This window comes from Neofelis nebulosa, chromosome 7 (assembly GCF_028018385.1).
Source record: "Neofelis nebulosa isolate mNeoNeb1 chromosome 7, mNeoNeb1.pri, whole genome shotgun sequence".
In the NCBI taxonomy this organism is placed as follows: domain Eukaryota; kingdom Metazoa; phylum Chordata; class Mammalia; order Carnivora; family Felidae; genus Neofelis; species Neofelis nebulosa.
This window is the reverse complement of record NC_080788.1, coordinates 44,076,038-44,092,179: the sequence shown is the minus strand read 5'-3', so window position 1 is coordinate 44,092,179 and position 16,142 is coordinate 44,076,038.

The window sequence follows — 16,142 nt, the reverse complement described above, 5'->3', positions numbered from 1 at the left end:
CTCACCCCTGCTAACTGGCACAGCTTGAGCAAACCGTGTGAATTTTATTTTACATTAAACTTTGATAATTTTAAAGGAAAAATAAGAATGCCTAAAGATTTGTTAAGACACTTATACAAGATGAGGGACACCTGGGTGGCTCAGTCGGTTAAGTATCTGACTTCAGCTCAGGTCATGATCTCGTGGTCTGTGGGTTCAAGCCCCATGTTGGGCTCTGTGCTGACAGTTCAGAGCCCGGAGCCTGCTTCAGATTCTGTGTCTTCCTCTCTCTCTGTCCCTTCCCTACTCATTCTCTCTCTCTCTCTCTCTCTCTCTCTCTCTCTCTCTCTCTCTCTCAAAAATAAATAAACTTTAAAAAAAAGAGAGTTATACAAGATGAAACAGATATACTTCTAGAAGAAATCAGAAAGACATGGAAAAATATACTTCTAGTTCTCCAAACTAGCTGTGTCATGGTGGATGAGACACTTAGCCTGCCTGCATTTCAGTTTGTCTGTAAAATGATGAAACTAAATTAGATTAGTGTTTTCAAACTTTTCCTCAGCTGGAGAACTCTTTAAAACACAAACGATGTTTTATATAGCTCTCGGCAAGAAAAAAAATGAATCAAAGGAGGGTGACTCTGAGGTAGCTGGCTTAGAATCCCTTCCAGGCTGACATTCCCTCTCACTGTGCTCTTCTACATGGCACCTCTGAGCATAATTTAAGAGATCATGGAATATATGATGCCTAAGCTCCATCTAGCTCCAAAGAATTTCAGCATTCTAAGTATTCATCTCAGGTCTTTGCCTTCTAGGGACAAGGGAATGGATGGTCACACCTCGTGCACAGAGTGGTGGGCAGTACCTAACTAAATGCAAAGTTGTGGTATGCAAGCTGCAGGTACCATTAGGGTTGAAGAATGAAAACAATTCAAGGTGGATAGTTGTCCAATGAAAACATTTGGGGAGTGGGAAGAAACAAAATAAGTCAAACCCAGGAAATGGGAATGAATACAGTGGGTCTTGGACAAGGTAGATTATGCAGTCCTACCCAGCAACTTTATGCTCACCTTGACCACAATTTCCTCCAGCTGTTATGCCTTATATTATGTCTTGAGTAAATCTCCCTCCCAGGTAGACCTGCCATTCAGGACTCAGTCTCTTCTTCATGGTGATGGTATCTCTGGGCTTATCTGTATTGCATACTTAGAACCACACTGAGGCTACATGTTGGAAGCTTGGGATTTTAAATTAGCTAGGTCAGGTGTGACTACTTTAGGAAGATCTTACAGGTTGAAAAGTGCCTCCCCTGCCAAAAAACAAAAACAAAAACACATAAAAAAATGATATGTTGAAGTTCTAATTCCTGGTACCTTAGAATGAGATGTTATTTGCAAATAGGGTCATTGTAGATGTCATTAGTTAACATGACGTTCCACTGGAGTAGGGTGAGCCCCTATTCCAACATAACTGGTGCCCTTTTAAGAAGATGGCCATGTGAAGACATAGACATACAGGGAGAGTGCCATGTGATGAAGAAGGCAGAGATTAGAATTATGTAGCTATAAGCCAAGGGATGCCAAAGATTGATGGCAAATCACCAAAAGCCAGGAAGAGTCAAAGAAAGATTCAGAGGAAACATGCCACTACTGACTTCTTGATTTTTGAACATGCAGTCTTCAGAACTGTGAGACTATAGATTTCTGTTATTTTTAACCACTAAGTTTGTGGTATTTTGTTATGGCAGCTATAGGAAATGAATAAAGAAGGGGATGGGTCACAGGGATTCTGACTGACAATGAGAAAGCTGAGGGAGAGGAGACATGCCTGAGAATGACATGGTGGCAGCCATGTTTCTGAAGGTCAGAGTCCAGGACATGTAACATAGGAGGAGGCCAGAGAGAAAGACCTTGGATAAATCGGTGAGAGACTTGGTAAGCATGGAGGCAGCAGGAATCACACGAGCAGAAAAGCAGAAAAACTGTCAGAGCACTCTAACAGACTGGATAAGAATGGGGAAGAGGAGGACTAACTCAAAAAGACTCTGTTTCTTGGGGTGCCTGGGTGGCTCAGTCAGCTGAACATCCCAACTTCGGTTCTGTACATTATCTCACAGTTCATGGGTTTGAGGCCCACATCAGGCTCTGTGCTGACAGCTCAGAACCTGGAGCTTATTTCAGATTCTGTGTGTGTGTGTGTGTGTGTCTCTCTTCCCCTCCCCAGCTTATGCGTGCATTCTGTCTACCTATCTCTCTCTCTCTCTCTCTCAAAAATAAACTTAAAAAAAAAAGACTCAGTTTCTTGCTTGCACAGTCTCCTAGCTGTGTGATGTTAGGTAAATCATTTAGTCTCTCTGTTTCTCTTGACTTCATCCATCAATGGAGCCCACGATGACGAATTTGAGTGACTAAGAAACTGAGAGTCCTACAAATGTATACTTGATCAAAAATTTTAATCCAATTTTGACTTAATTCTCTTTACTTGGAAGCTTGGCTGGGTAATATATGATTTAATAATAATAACAATTATAATAAAAGTTGAAGTCCTAGAGGCTAAACTGATCATTTCATGTTCTGTTTTTGCTAGCTTTTTTGGTTTTCTGATTTGGTAGGATAATTCATCCCTTTCATCCTCTGTTGAAAAGTGGGCACATGCTGCAGCCTGTATTCTGCCCAAAGAGATCTTCTTCCTTTTTCCCCACGGTACCCTCTTGATAGTCTAATTTTGCAAAACTTTTCTCAGTCCCTAGCACACTTCCTGCCGTGATCCCAATTACACACTCCTCACTCTGTCTACATTGCCGATGGGAATGCAAAATGGGGCCCTTTCCTGCATTAAACACTGAAAAAAAAACTGACCTAAAAATCCTTTTTAAAAAAATATGCATTCAATATTTCCATGTCTTTAGAGGCTTGATAAGGTTTTCTTTTTGGTAAGATATCGGAGGTGGAAAAGAGAGGGGCTGGAAGAAGAGAATGAGCTCATGAAAATTCAGAACGCTGGTGTAAATTTCCTCATGTAAAAACAGCAACCTTGACACCCTGGTCAGCCTGCTGTCAAACAAGACTCAAGATATCCAGCCACTTATACATCTTTATATTTTTTTAAACAAGCCCATATTCTTAAAAGTCCCACAATAGGGGAGACATTTATCTGTGACAGTGCCGTTTTTCAAGCACTTTTACGGAGGCTTATAAAAAAAAAGCAAACTTTAATGTATGTATCAATGAAAACTGTTTACAAGGCAGAAGATTGTACCCGGCATGAGCTTTCTGACACATTTATCACTTCATTCCAAAGCTGGGTGGGAAGGGGCGACCTTCCCGTGACAGCTGATGCCTGGCAAAAAGGATGAAGAAAGTGTCAGAAATTTTATGAATCTTCTGCAGGCAGTTGTAATGGTGAAAATGATCATGATTCTTTTCTCCATCCCCATTCATAAATCTCCGTCAGCATTTGAAGATAACGCTGACAATCTATTGTAGTCTTTCAACATAAGGTACCATTGTGGCAGCTTAACTGGGAGCTCAGGAGTGGTACCTGAAATTGGGAGCCTTCCAGGTACAGTATGTACTGATAAGATGCTGAAGAGAGAATAATGGGAAAAGAAGCAGGAAGGGAGTTGGGGTGGGGGCGGGAAAGGGGAAGGCTGTAGCCTTTGCTGGGTGACAGTGAGCAAATCACTTACCACTTCTGTGATCTACCTGTCTCTGTCAAATACAAATATTAATGTTTGCCTTTTCTAATGCGCAGGAGAAATGTGAAGAGAAAAACAAGATAATGGATGTAAAAACACTTTGAAAAGTTGAAAGCACTATGCTAATACAAGGTATTACTATTCATATTATTGTGCTTTTGTGGTGGGAAAATGTTCAAAAGAGAAGTATCTAATTAGCGGGGAATGGGGAGCTTGGAAAATAGACGATGTGGGTGACATGAGGTTAGGAAGAGAAGCTGACACTTGTGTTGGCAAAGTTGAAATATGACATGAACTCACTATTCCACAGAGCCATGCTGACAGTTTATGCTCAGCAAATATTTATTGGCTGAGTGATTACTTTTAGCACACTGTATAATGGTTACTTGTTGGTGTGAGTGTGGCCCTCACTATGGGAGTTCCTTAAGACAGGAATTACATTTACTTAATCTACTGCTATTTCCCAGTACCAACCACCATGTCTGCCATAAGGTTGACATTTAAACATTTATTGAATAAATGAAAAATGAATATTTGAAACAATGGCAAATGTCTCTATAATTATGGCAAGTCAAATGAACTACTAGTTGCTTAAAAACTGAATAATTAGAACCATGGCAGAATGTTGCAATAATCAAGATAACAGGGTACTGAGAAAAGGATAAGTGAATGGAATGATGGAACAGAACATACAGGCCGGAAACAAACCCACATTTAGGCAGTGAAGTAATTTTTGGTAATTTTTTCTTTGACCAAAGCAACTCAAGGAAGAAAGAAAGTATTTTCAAAAATGGTTCTAGAACCATTGGGTATCTATATGACAAATGAACCTCAATTCCTCCCTCACACCATATACAAAAATCAATTTACAGTGGATCATAGATTTAAACAGAGCTAAAACTACAAAACTTCTAGAAATACACATAGAAAGGTATCTTCATGACCTTGGGGGTAGGCAAAGATTTCAGTGGGCAGTCACAGAAAGCACCAACCATAAATGAAAAGTAAAAGACGACTTCCATCAAAATTAAAAACTGCTCATTAAGAGACACGCTTATGAAAGTACACTATTAAGCCTCAGGTTGAGAGAAAATATTCACAACACATTTATCTGATCCTTCTGCAGATAGGATCAAGGCTATACAGCTCAGCTGTTCCCTCCACAGACAAGCTTCTTGAAAGAGTGTTTACTGGTGCCTACTCCCCACACTGTCTTGCAATGCTCACACTGCAGTCCATGCCTGTATGCAGATATCATTCATTCGAGCATCACCTTGTTGTGAAATCCATTGAACAACTTTCTGTCCTTACTCTAGGCATCTGCTTTCCAACCTTTTGAGAAAAGTGACTACTCTCTCTTAGGCTTGGTGTCCCTACCAACTTTCCCTCCATCTTCCTGGTTTTCTTCCTCCTCTGGGTTATCCTTCACAGGCTCTTTTTGGGCTCTTCTTCTTACCTCTTATATTCAGTGTTCTTTGGGGCTGTATCCTTGGGTCTCCACTCCTATCTCCTGGTGATCTTATTCCAAACCATGATTAAAATTCTACTTATAAGCTGGTAACTCCCACGTCAACATTTCTGACTCTATTTCTCTCATGAACTCCAAGCCCATGTATGCAACTAGATGTTCTCCAATGTTTTCAAATTCAAGGTGTTCATCACCAAATTTAACACAATCCACTCCCCTTACCCAGATTTTCCACTGTCGCTATCATCAACTTCATTACAAAGAAACAACATTGCCAGGTCAACTCCAAATCCAATCATTCCCACGTCCCCTACAGGTTCTTTGTCCTAAGAATTTCCTCAAATTAGTACTTTCCCAACAATTTTCTCCACCACTGCTTTAGTCTAACCTATTATAACATCTACTTGTATTATCACAGGAGTTTCCCACCTCTTTGCCTCACTAAGAGTTTGAGCTCACTTCATTTCCACACCATACACTGCTTGTTGCAAGAGTGGTATTTCCCAAACATAAATCTCATATTATTACCCTGCTCAAAATTTTCCAGTGGTTTTCCTATTACCTCCAGGACAAAATTCAAACTGTAACTGGTTAGCTCAATGCACAAACTTTTATTAATTTGTTAGTTCCACTGAACACCCTCAATTTTGGTTCCTTTGACCATTCTCTGAGAAGGCCAACCATCTATCTATTCACTCGTTCATTCTTATATGCAATTACTATTGAACATTCATCATGTCTAGAGACCTATGATGTTTTGCCTTCCTGTATCTTATGCATAGTATAGCCCCTGTCATTAATGTATTTCTCTCTCTTTTTTTTTTCCTGCTGATTAAATTTCAAACATCCCTAAAGACTCAGTTCAAGGCCATTTTCTTCTGGGAGCTTCCAACCCCCAAGTTTTATTTTGATATTCTTCAAAAACCCCTACTGTTGCACATTGGTTTTGGTTCTCAAATATCCTTTATCATACGGGATTACAACCCTCTACTCTTGCCTATCTGCTTTCTCAGCTCAATTAAAAATTCACTGGAGGCAGTGCTTAGCATTTTGACCTCCTGGAACAAAGTGGGTGTGGTGTAGATGTTTGCTGAATGAGATGAACCTCAGTTTGCATCCCCATTCTCTCACTTACCAGTACAATCATCTTGGGAAAGTTGCTTAATCTGGGAAATGTCTCTGAGTCTTGTTGATAATAATCCTATCTCACAGAATCATATTTCAAGGGGATTAAATGATCTGATGGAATCAAAATGCCAAGCACTGTCTTGGCCTCTGCTGGATGGCTTACAAATATTAGTTAGTTCTAGCAGTTTAACCATCACTCCCAAAGGCATGAGCCCACTCCAGCTTCCAGAAGAGCCCATGAAATGCAAGCTATTACAGAAAGGCTATATATTCTATTCCTATAACTGGCCCCAACATGTGGGAGAAAGGTCTGGAATCATTTGGAAAATCAAGGCTACACAAACTAACCACATACGACACATGAGATGAAGTATAAATGGAGAATAAAATTGGATAGGACATAGTTTATCATGAGATATCTGAAATGACTCCTTTAAGAAACTTCAGTATGAAGTTTACTTTCTTCCAAAAAAAAATATTTATTCCTTCACCAAATAAGCATCTGCTATCTGCAAAGTCCTGTGCAACATGTAATGAATGAGAGAGGAATGAACCAGACATGGGTGTTGGTTTGGTAGGAAGAACACAGAAACTTTGTCCAAATCCTGGTTTTATCATATACTAGCTATGTGACCCTCGGCAAATCTCTTACTTAACCTTTTAAAACTCAATTTTCTTAGTTGTAAAATGGAGATAATCTTAATAAATGCCTTCCTTAATTTGAATAAGTGAGATAATGTTAAGAGGCAATCTCACTACAAACCTTGAAGTGTTACAGAATTATAATAATTATTATTTACGCCCTGCTCTTAAGAAACTTAAAGTCAGAAAGACAGGACATACCACAAAATGTAGACAATAGGTCACTGGGTGAAGGAGTTTGGAGGAGCTGAAGATGCAAATACCCTTTCTTCAATGTGCCTCTGCTCATCTGTTTTTTGTATCTTGCTTTCTGTTTTTCTTTGGTCTTTCTCATTTTTATGTTTTTGCCTTTGCTCTTGCTGCCCTGCCGAGGAAACCATCAAATCTCCAAGCCCTGTGGCCATTCCACCAAATCCTACTTTTCCAACCTTTCCAATCACACATCTTTCTGGCTCTGACTTCTTCTGAAACTAGCCACTATGAGTATAGGACTGCAATTGTGGCCAGAAGAGAAAGAGTGGAGACTTCACCATGATACAGGTTTTTGTTACAGAAATCCAAGACTGAGTGTCTGTCACCAGCTTTTTACTCTACTACATTTTCATCTGTCCTAACACACTTGGGAAAAGTGTGAACCAGAAACTCTCAGAGAATGAACAAAATAAGACAAGACATGCTCACTTCAGCTGTCTTTGAATGTGATGTGGTTTGTGGATACAGTAAGTATAATTTTTTTAAAGACCAGACTGCTTGATTAATGAAACGAAGCTTCTTTCTTCTACATGCCATTTATAATTCAACTTACAAAGTTCCATTTTTTTTGCTTAATATTTAAACAATTTTAAAGTTTATTTATTTTGAGAGAGAGAGAGCACATGCACATGAGCAAGGGAGGGGCAGAGAGAAAGAGGGAGGGAGAGAGAATGCCAAGCAGGCTCCAGGCTATCAGCACAGAGCCCTATGCGGGGCTCGATCCCACAAACTGTGAGATCATGACCTGACCCAAAACCAAGAGTCAGACACTTAACCTGCTGAGCCACTCAGGTGGCCCTGTTTAATATTTTATTAAGAGATAATATTTTATTATAAGTGATTTACAAAAATTAACATGCACTTATATTACATTTTTTGCATTCTTTAAGGTAATTTTGCATCCTGGGACCATACTATTTTTCTCCTGAGAACATAGCTCTGATATTACAATGAAAGTAAGTGCAAATGTAGGATTTGGTTTACATCAAATGCTTCATGGGTCTAGCTATTTTAGAAAACAACGTTACCCTACATTTAAACTTAAGACAACCGTATAAATACATTAGCCTTAAGTTTATGTTTAAACCTCATTTGTATTTACAAATAGGAAGTCAAATGCCTCAATAGCAGAGATGCTATACTGAATTTAACATCCTTCCTCATGTCCATCTGTGGCATGGACCCAGTCTAAGGAGAGAAGTCTGACCGTAGCAAGCTATATGAAGTTAGAATTTCTTTCTTTTGAAAATCAGGAGTTTGGTCAAGATTAGACTTTTTTTCCAAGTGTGACCTGTGTAGTCCTATAGGTCCCAGCATGTTCTTGGATGCTGTCATGAAGAATAAGAAAAACTCGAAACAGGTGAAGTTCTGGGCTTGCCCAGCTATAGCCAGAGAAATTCTAATTCTGATTCTATTCTATTCTATTTTATTCTACTCTATTCTATTCTCTTAATATACTGAGGTTCTACAAATCATTTGAAATAAGAGTTGTTGTGTTATATAAAAAAACAAATTGATCTAGGTTAATTAAACTTGTGGTCCATATCAGGGAATTTTTAATTTTTTTTTAACATTTATTTATTTTTGAGACAGAGAGAGACAGAGCATGAGCAGGGGAGGGTCAGAGAGAGGGAGACACAGAATCCGAAACAGGCTCCAGCCTCCAAGCTGTCAGCCCAGAGCCCGACACAAGCTCGAACTCACGGTCCACAAGATCACGATCTGAGCCGAAGTCGGACGCCCAACCGACTGAGCCACCCAGGCACCCCAGTTAAATATTTTTTAAAACACCACCTGCTTCATGACACCTAGAAATACAGGATAAAATGCAAGTTTTATAAAGTTTGGCTAAGTTTATAACAAGGTAAGGGAAATCTTTAGGGGCCAAACACTAAGAGGGAACAGGAAGCAAGAACGCCTGTAACTTTGGCTGCTGTTAAGGTCTTTGCTGATTCTTGTGACAAAGTGGGGTTTAATGGCTGTAGAAGAGGTTATGAGATAAGTCTTGGGACTGTGAAAGATAGAGAACTGAATTCAGGACTCCATAAAGAATCAAGAGTTTCAAAAGGAGTCTAATTTCAGTGAAAGATAGTAAACATTAGCCTACTGGCAAGAGGAGAAACTTGTTAATCTGGGTGTAAGCTCTTGTGAGGAAAAAATGTCTCCTTTGAGAATCTGTGAACACAGGTCTGTGCTCACATGGGTTTCAGGTTTATTTCTACGCCAATGAGGTGATCTAGGAAGCCTCAAGTCAAAAATACGAATTTACAGTGATCATGTAACAAGTGCTGGGCAGAAACAGAAGTAAATCCTTCCTGTAAAGAATCAGTCTCAAAGTGGACTTTGCAGAATTTACAAAGCTATTACTGAAATGAACAAGAGTTGAAAAACCTAAGTTATAAAACTCTGAGAATCAAACCAAAGTAAGTAGCAACCACAAACAAAATTACAAACAAAACCAAACTGCAAACAAAAAATTTAGGTTCCTGTGGACCTCTGAGAGCAATTGTCAAAATAAATGAAAGAATAAATAAATAATAATTGGTATGTTTAAAACATGTAAATAAATAAAAGAAGGAATTGAAAATATGATCAAGGAACAATTTATTATGAAAAAACACTAGGACATCTTGAAAAAAAAACCAAATGAATAGATATCTAGAAATTTAAAAAGTTACATAACATTTAAAATTAAAAATTTAATGGATGGATCAAAGAGCAAATTAGAGTTAAAGGGAGAATTAGTGAACTCAAAAATAGCTCTAAAGAAATTTCTTACTGTATACTATTGTGTACTGAAGTAATTACTGTTTAGAGAAAAAGATGAAAATGTGATAGGGAATATAAAGAAATAGGGAAGATTGAAAGCAAAGTCTAGGAAACATTTTTTCCAAGTTCCAGAAAAAAAGACTAGAAAAAGTAGAAAAGGTAGCATTTGAGAGATAATGAAAAACTTCCAGAATTTAATTCAAGTCACACACTGTCAGATTCAGGAACCACAACAAATCTGAAGCATAAAAGAAATCTGTGTCTATAAATAAAATCATAGGATAAGGAAGATAAATAAAAACACCAAAAGTAGTTTGTTTTTTTTAAAGATTACTCACCTGCAAAGAAATAACAGTTGGACTCCTATCAGGTTTCTTACAATACAGAAGTCAAAGTATAGTAAAATAATATTTTCAAAATTCTGAGGAAAAATAACTCAGAACTCACTGTACATTTATACACTGAGGACAACTATCTTTCCAAAATAAGGATGAAACAAAAACCTTTTCAGACAAACAAACTTGAAGTTTACCAACAACAGATCTATCCTCAAGGGATATCTAAAACATGTACTTTAAGTAAAAGAAACATGATTCTAGAAAGGATATATGTCTCCAAAAAGAAACAACGAGCAAAGAAATTGCTTCCAGACCTGAAATGCTGTGATTCTGTGAAATTTGTCTGTACTTAATCAAAGGAGACTATTTTGGGGTGAGAAAGAAGCAGGAAAGGGAAAATAAAATTTCTGTCCTCCTAGGTTTAACAGCAATGTTTCACTGCAGGAGGTTTGCCATAAATCTCTATAGAATCCAATCTATAAAAAATGAAGAGAAACTGGGATTCACAGGTAACACCCCTGCTAGATGCAATCATTACATCCCAGTAGGTGCCCCTGTGTCATACTGCACATAAATACTAATTCTTTACACTTCTTAATATTCCCTCATGCATTTCCTCCTATGTGTTCTCATCATTTCAAATTAGGGTGCACACCAAGGAGATATCCTATCTCTGGATAGTTTTGGCTTGTGGGGCTGCCCTTAGAATCATCAGGAACCATAAATTTGAAAGCAGCCTGCAGTGGTGCTAAAGGCTGTGGAGGAGTTGTTGAAGAGCACTGGAGGACTCTGCAATGAAAGAGACCACTGTTTACCCTTCTTCAGTTGCTTTAACTCAGACAATAAGTAGTAAAAAAAGAGAAAAAAATAAAGCTTTAAACGATGGTGGGGGGAGTTATAAATATAAACTCATCATTTCAGAAAGTATCAAGCCCAGTTTGTACACTCTTCATTAGAAATACACATACAGGGGCGCCTGGGTGGCGCAGTCGGTTAAGCGTCCGACTTCAGCCAGGTCACGATCTCGCGGTCCGTGAGTTCGAGCCCCGCGTCAGGCTCTGGGCTGACGGCTCAGAGCCTGGAGCCTGTTTCAGATTCTGTGTCTCCCTCTCTCTCTGCCCCTCCCCCGTTCATGCTCTGTCTCTCTCTGTCCCAAAAATAAATAAAAAACGTTGAAAAAACAAAACAAAACAAAAAAGAAATACACATACAGTTGGGGCGCCTGGGTGGCTCAGTCAGTTGAGCTTCCGACTTCAGCTCAGGTCATGATCTCACGGTTTGTGAGTTTGAGCCCCACGTCGGGCTCTGTGCTTGACAGCTCAAAGCCTGGAGCCTGCTTCAGATTCCGTGGCTCTCTCTCTCTCTCTCTCACTCTCTCTGCTCCTCCTCTGCTCACATACACATACACTCTATCTCTCAAAAATAAATAAACATTAAAAAAATAAAAAAAAAATACACATACAGTCAAGGGTAAAGGTTCAGTCAATTGCCACATTGCCTAGTCAGCCCTGCCTATGATGAGTTGCTTCTTATCTGAGCTAGCTCCTGAGTTAATCCTAAAAATGAAAGACTGGATTTTTTGAAATAAGCTCAGACCCACCAGCCTGTGGATTCTGGAAGTAGCTTTATTACAACTGGCTGGATATTCATCCAGAATAGATGTACCTCCTTCTATTCTCTTGACAGAGACCTGATTCCACTGCCTGCTTTCACCCCACTCCTACTTTCTACTACCCATGCCTACGTAGGGAAATATGCTGCTAATGTGACGGTGTAGTAGCCTGGGATACTTGTTGGGTTGCATTAACTGAAGGCATTGTCACTCAGTATTAGAACCCCAGACTCACTCTCCATTTTGCTGTCCTCTCTTCACTGCAGCTGGAGAATAAGTAGACGCAGGCTTTGCTCTTCTTTTCTCACACATTTCCAAACATGAAGGTCATTTCTTTAGTTTCTTTTTTTAAAATGTTTATTTATTTATTTCTTGGGGTGGGGAAAGAGATAGAGGGAGAGAGAGAATCCCAAGCAGGCTCTGCACTGTTAGCGTAGAGCCCGATGCAGGGCTCAATCCCACAACCTGTCAGATCGTGGCCTGAGTTGAAATCAAGAGTCAGATGCTCAACTGACTGAGCCACCCAGGTGCCCCATTCCTTTAGTTTCTAATAATAAGCCGGGTCAGACACTGTTAAGACCCAAGATTTGGATTTAAGCTTTAGAGAATGGTGAAAATCCCTTGACTTTAAACCCATGTCATGTGCTCTCGAGTGCTCTGCACTGGGCTTCTTAGGCACTCTTGCAAGCTAACAGCAAAGTGGTCCTTTGCCGCCCTTTTGCTTACTGTTCCCTTGTATTTTCCTCTTGAGAGGTAGTATTAATTGCTAACCTTGATTCCTTAATACTTGCTAGGAACAGTTCTAAGTGCTTAATGTGTATTAATGTTGTTATTATTATAATAATCTTCTATGGTAGTACCAAAACATTCTCTTTTTTATAGATGAGGAAAATAAGTAATATGGTATTATATAACCTGTTTAAAGTCATAGAAGTAGTTAATAGTAAACCTCGCATTTGAACCCAAGTAGTCTGCTCATATAGATTATACTATACTCTTCTATTGCAGTGAATGGGGTGGATGGCAGAACAGGATTCTGCCATTGCTGGGACCCTGACCTTAAGTCCAGTAAAGAGTGTCACCACCCACCCCAATACTATACAGGAAGGAAACCAGGCAACTTGCATACCTACTGATCTGTAGCCTTTCTGAGATCCTTACAGTTTGCTCATTCTGCATCATTGGCCTCTGCCTTCAATTCCCTTATTCCTTGATGTCCACCAGCTCCTACATCCATCTTTAAATCAGGATGACTACCCACAACCTACCTAGCAGTCCATTAATAAAAACATGCTGGGCGAACAGCAGTCTCCTCTGGGAAATTTGTTCAAAAGCATTCACTTGGTTCACATCCTTTCTCTTGCCTCATACTCTGTTCCTTTGATTCTTCAGTCTTGGACCACTTTGGTCTCTCATTCCCAGTTCTGGATTCTCTACAAGCCTTTGCATATGAATGCTGAATTTTGGTTATTGGCTTGTCCCATGACCCTTCCTAGTATTGTAGCTTATACTCATCATCATGTTCACCCTCTCCAGGCTGTTCTGGGTAAAGACCCAGAGTCCACTGTAAATTCTAAGCTCTGGGTTCTCACAACGACATTGACCAGTTGGCTGGTAAATGTCTTGTCCACACAGAAAAGCAAACAAGATCTCCAAAGAACTACAGACTATTAAACTGGAACTCTGCTGAATTCTGGCCAACTGGAACTTGGCACCACATCTCACACCTCTAGCTACTAGCTGACACTATCCCTTCCGCCCATGGATCAATCCCCTGGAACTATAATTCTCCCATCTCTTCTGACTCACAGATTCATCCACTATTTATGCTCTGTCCCTTTGCCTCACTCCTGTATTGGATCTCCTCTAATTTTGAGACTGGCCCAAATCTAGCTCTTATATGGTCTCCTGAGTGCTCTCCTCAGTCAGTCCTATAGTTACACAGGTTCCCCTGAACTTGGTCTCATCAAAATATCCTGCTTTGTCTAACCCATCTGTGCTGCTAAGATCCAGTGAGCCACCCCCCTGAGCCCACCTGATTTTTACCAAAGCACGGTGAGGAGACTATTAGAATCACAACAGCTAATACTGCATGTTTTATATTTTCACCTCCCAGAGGACTGGGTTCATGGCAGGTTTTCCTTCTTTCCAGTGCTTAGTATGGTGTCAAGAAAAATTTAACTGAGAGAGAGAGAGAGAGAGAGAGAGAGAGAGAGATTTGAATGGTAGGTTTGTTGGTCAGGACTCTCTTTGCTTCAAGTACCTAGAAACAACTCAAAACACTGGCAAGTCTAGGAGTAGGCTTAGTTATAAAGACTACCAGGAATTCAGACAGTGCTACCATCCTTCTCTTTCTCTGTCTTGTTTGTTCTGGGTTTGGGGTTCATTTGTTTTGCTCCACAGGTTTTCTCTTTTGGCAAGAGGAGGAAGGCATGGACACTAAACAAGTTCAAGTTTCTACCATTCCAGCTTAGGTAGCCAGGAGAAAGTGAGGTCTTATCTCACTTAGTCTATCCATGAAATCTGGAGAAAAATCCTGCACATATGGGCATGAGATCATTCCTTAGCCAGTCACCATGGCCAAGGGTTCTGGGCATTAAGGTTATCCAGGCAAGAATAGTATGTCTTTTCCTGTGGTCAAAGGGATAGATCATGTAATTAGCAGAGTCTTCAGAACCTAATGGACTGGGGAACCTAAAGTAACTGGACCTTTAGATCTGTATTCACACTTGGACAGACTTGAGTGATGCTTAAATTGTCATATTCTTTTTCCTCTTCCAAACCCCCAAACTGCTTTAAACCAAAATTTCCAGACATACCTTTCCCTCATTTGTTGGTTTAGCTGCTTATTGTTGATTTTAGCTTTGTGGTTCTACTAAAGGGAATTCTAGCCTTTTCTTTCTCCTGCACAATTACCTGTTTAGCATCTAATTTTAAAGAAATATTGTTTTTCTTAAAAAAATGCCATCAGTCACCAAACAGGTAGCTGTTTCTTCTGATGTTAATTTTTGTTTCTTCCTGACAGATACCTCTCGCTAAATGTGACATCTTTCTTCTGTTCACACCCTTTTTCTCCCAACGTAGACAAATTTCTTTGAGGTTCATCTGCATGCTCTTACAAGGCTCTTGGTGAGAGTGAGGATAAAGAGAGAGGATATATGTGAGCTGAAGCCCCAGTAAATTATGTGGATGAGTAAAGCATTGTCCCCAGGGTGGGCTCGTTTGGCAGGAGTCACCATATCTACTTAAAAGGCCCAGTCTATCTTCATTGATGCAAATGGGCATTCAGGACAAAAGGACTTTGAATATAGTTGCTGACCTGGCTTAGCCTTAGCCTGGGCCCAGCTAGGAAGCAATCAAAATTTATATTCAGTGCCATGAAGGGTGTAGTGCTTAGATTATACAGTCAGATTTGGTTTCACATTACAGATCTTTCACACTATAAAGGCATTCTGTGAAATGAATTCCGTAGTAAATGAGATGGGTACACATCCCACCTCTGTTACTCACTAGCCATGAATTCAAACCCCAGTTTCCTTATCATAACAATGCCAGTCATTCATTTATTTAACAAATACTAAGTGCCTATTATGTTCCAGACGCTGTTCTAAGTGCTGAAAAATCATCAGTGAATCAAAAATCCTTGCCCTCCAGGTTCACTCTTTAGCAGGATGAGAGAAAATATATAAAATAATTAATTATATAGTATGATAGCAAGTGATGGCATGGAGGACAAAAAGCAAAGATGGCTGATGAGGTACAGATTGGGTGAAGGGTTGAAATTTTAAATAGGATAGATCAGATTAGGCATCACTGAGAATACATTCAAGAAAATACTTGAAGAGCATAAGAGAATAAGCCATGTGAGTATAGTCCAGGCATAAATAAAGATCTGGACACTAGGAATCTTTATTCCTACTGGTGTATCATTGCTTTTGCCCCCCTCAGCAAACAAAGCTAGATAATATGTGTCAAAAATCTATGACCTATAGATGTGCATTTATATATGATATACAAATATTGCATGTGTATACATGTATGTATATATATACATGTATATATATATATATATATATATATATATGGTATATACATGGTATATACATAAATACCAATGTGTACATGTGTATATATGTATATATATCTCAAGTATTTTACATATGTTAGATATAAAATCTTCCCATTTCTCTCTTTACTTCATCTATCCATCTACTCATCTATGTACCTACATTAATATCCATTAGTTCATATTGAT